Here is a 3,592-nt window from a genome sequence, read left to right as displayed (position 1 = left end):
AAATAAGATAAGATATAATCAAATTTTAAAATAAGATAGATTTTTAAGCAAAAAGATAAATACTAATTCTATTCGAATTCAAATTACACTAATATCTTGAATTAATTTAAAAAAAAAAAAATTTAAATTAATTCAAAATGATAATTAGAATTGAATTAGGAATAGTAATAGTATATATACAAAACCATACAAAAAATTGGAAGTTAATTCCATGAAAAAGTATGAAAAATTGAAGAAAAAGGAAAAAATCCGAAACTGTACGGACAGTTCTGATCGTGAAACTATCAAGACAAAATTTCGATTTTGTCAAATCTTCAAAAAATCATAACTAATTCAAATAAAATCCAAATTGAGTTCTGTAAAAGGCTAACTTGCTTAATTTTTTCCATACTATCCAATAAAAATAATTCCAGAATCGAAATCACAATTATTTTTCACGAAAATTTCACAAACATCAATCAATCATCAAATAACACTCAATACAACATGATACCATCCAAAGAACATACAAACAATCGTTTTAAAGTCCAAATTTCTTGCAAGTAAATCAATTACCATGGCTCTGAGGCCAGTTGTTGGAAATTATTTTACCAGGATCTTAGATCTACTCACAAGTATGTTTATTAACATCCTAAATAAGAACTTTCTAAAACGATGAAATAAACACATATAAAGTTAAAGAAACCTTACATTGGGTGCAGCGGAATAATATGACTCCTTCCGTTCAGATATCTAGCCCTTGATTCCTTTCTGTAGCAGAGCATTATCAATATCTGAACCTGGATCTCTTTCTCTGAATCTTTGATGCTGAATCTCCTTTGCTGATGATCTTTCTTCACGATCTTCCTCACTATGATTGAGGTATCACTTGATGTGTGTGGGCACTACTCTAATCACTAAGAGAGGTTCGAAATATTGAGGAAGAAAAGAGAGAGAGAGTGGCGGCTAGAGAAGAGAGTGGAGGCTCAGGTTTTTCTGATTCAGAAAGTGTATAATTTTCCTGAAGCCTTCACTATCTATTTATAGCATTCCTCTAGGGTTTGATTTGAATTATATGGCATTAAAATAATGAAAAAATCATTTAAAAAAGCTACAAAGGTGGCCGACCATACACTTAATGGATTGGGCCTTGGGCTTTGCAATTTTGCAATTTTAACACCTTTTGTATCTGATTTTCTCAAAAATGCCAATTTCCTAATTCAATCATTTAAATGCCAATTCTAACTATTTAATAACTATAAATAATTATTAAATAATATTGTCATTTATCATATTTATTAATTGAACCATACAAAGTATCATAATTAACAAATATGCCCCTATAAACTCTTTCTTTACAATTTCGCCCTTACTTAGTGAAAATTTCACAAATAGACATAGTCTAATTTGAGAATTATAATTGATTAATCAAAACCAATTACATGAGTCTTACAAGCAATATTATCTCAACTAGTGGGGGGACCATGGGTCTATATAACCGAGCTTCCAATAAGTAGATCAAGAATTTAACACTAAAATTCACTAACTTATTAATTCTTCGTTGAATCCACGCATAGAACTTAGAATTGCACTCTCAGTATATAGAATGCTCTATATGTTCCACCATATAGACACATCATTAGTTATCCATTGTTATAATCCTAATTTGATCAATGATCCTCTATATGAATGATCTACACTGTAAAGGGATTAAATTACCGTTACACCCTACAATGTATTTATTCCTTAAAACACTTGACCCCGTATAAATGATATTTCAGCTTATGTGAAATGAGTACTCCACCATTTATGTTCGTTTGGTCAAGCTCGAAGGAGATCATCCTTTGCTTACTATTCGCCAGATAGAAGCTATAGATTCCATGTTTATGCTAGCGCTCCCACTCAATTGCACTACCGTGTTCCCAAAATGTACGTATCACCCTGACCTAAAAGTAGGCTTAACTAACAAATCAAAGAACACGAATAGCCTTTCAAGATTGAGCCTAATCATAACAGGATTAAGATCATTTGATCTAGGATCAACTAGGCGATATTGACTTGAATAGATATTACGGTAAGTTTAATAAATCTAAGTCAAAGTTCAATATCGGTCCCTTCCGATGCATACTCCATGCATCCAACCTGAGCTTTACTTTAACCAATGCTCTGGAAAGAACATAGTATTTCTCCAAATACAAGTAAACTCTTGTTGTAGATTATCATATCAGTAAAACCCTATGTCTGATAAATCTAGGAAACTTTATTCACATAGTCATGTTTACTTTCCAATGTGTTGACGACACAATAAACAGGATCAAGTATGTGAAAAGGGTTTCAGATGAATTTATACATTATGTACATATAATCATGAAATAAATCATGTGAACCATGTAACATTAAATGTTATTTCTGATCTATATTAATAAGTAAATCTGATTATATTGAAATGAGTTTTATTTAGGGCATAAAACCCAACACGCCTGCTGGTTGCGCCCATAATTATTATTTTGGGCATAGTTTCCAATAGCTTTTGCTTGATCCATTGGTAAACTATTCACATCCACCGGACATTCCTCATAGGGGTGAGGACCTCCACATAGCTCACAAACCACCTGAGCTTGTTTTACTAGAACAGTTATCAGTTTTGTTAGGGCCTCTACCTGAGCTGTCAACTTGGTAATAGCATCCACTTCATATATACCTGCAACTTTTTTAGATGAACCTCTTTCTGTTGACCATTGTTGGTTAGTCATGGCCATCTCTTCAAGTAATTCAAAGGCCTCATTAGCACTTTTCCTCATGAAAACTCCACCAGCAGCGGCATCTATGAGTGTTTGGGTTTCATTCATCAACCCATTGTAAAAGTTGTGCACTTGCAGCCACTTCTCAATCCCATGATTAGGGCACTTTCTCAGTAAGTCCTTGAACCTCTCCCATGCTTCATAAAGAGATTCACTGTCTTGTTGGGTGAAGTTATTGATATCAGCTCTCAGCTTGGCAATCTTTGCAGGAGGAAAGAACTTAGATAGGAATTTCAGGGCCAATTCCTCCCAAGTGTTGATAGAATGAGTTGGGAAAGAAATAAACCAACTTTTGGCTCGTTCCCTTAGTGAGAATGGGAACAACCTTAGTCTGATGGCGTCATCGCTAACTCCGTTCATCTTGAATGTCTGGCACAGTTCTTCGAAGTTGGCGAGGTGCATGCTTGGGTCTTCTGACGGCAGTCCCCCAAACTGGACTGAAGATTGGACCATCTGCAGTATGGCTGGCTTGATTTCAAAATTGTTTGCGTCAACAGCAGGTGGCCTTATGCAGGATCGGGCCCCTGTTAAGTTAGGAAGTAAGTAGTCCCTCAGGCTACGGTCATTATTGTTATGTCCATTAGCCTGTTCTTCTACACCTCCTCCGTTGTGTCCATTGTTGCCATTATTGGCGTTGTCAGCCATGACTTCTTCTTGTTTAATCTCTAGTGCCGCTCTTTCCAATTTCCTCCTCCTTCTGTTTCTTCTACATGTCTTTTCTATCTCAGGATCAACAGGTAATCTGGCAATTGGACCTTGACTTCTCATAAACTATTGAACCTAAAAGCAGAATAAGATCTTGAGACAACAGA

At 35.0% G+C, this 3,592-nt stretch overlaps 1 non-coding gene across 1 annotated transcript; it reads left to right on the top strand.

The window, feature by feature from the left end:
- The first annotated feature begins 2,868 nt into the window (after positions 1-2,868).
- LOC115708537 (small nucleolar RNA R71) lies at positions 2,869-2,975 on the top strand. The gene has a single exon (XR_004010029.2). It is a non-coding gene; the product is annotated as a small nucleolar RNA R71 (small nucleolar RNA).
- The last annotated feature ends 617 nt before the right edge of the window (positions 2,976-3,592 follow it).

The sequence above is a fragment of the Cannabis sativa genome, chromosome 6 (genome assembly GCF_029168945.1).
Source record: "Cannabis sativa cultivar Pink pepper isolate KNU-18-1 chromosome 6, ASM2916894v1, whole genome shotgun sequence".
In the NCBI taxonomy this organism is placed as follows: domain Eukaryota; kingdom Viridiplantae; phylum Streptophyta; class Magnoliopsida; order Rosales; family Cannabaceae; genus Cannabis; species Cannabis sativa.
Note: the sequence above shows the minus strand (reverse complement) of the source record. Positions and strands in the feature narration are given on the sequence as shown.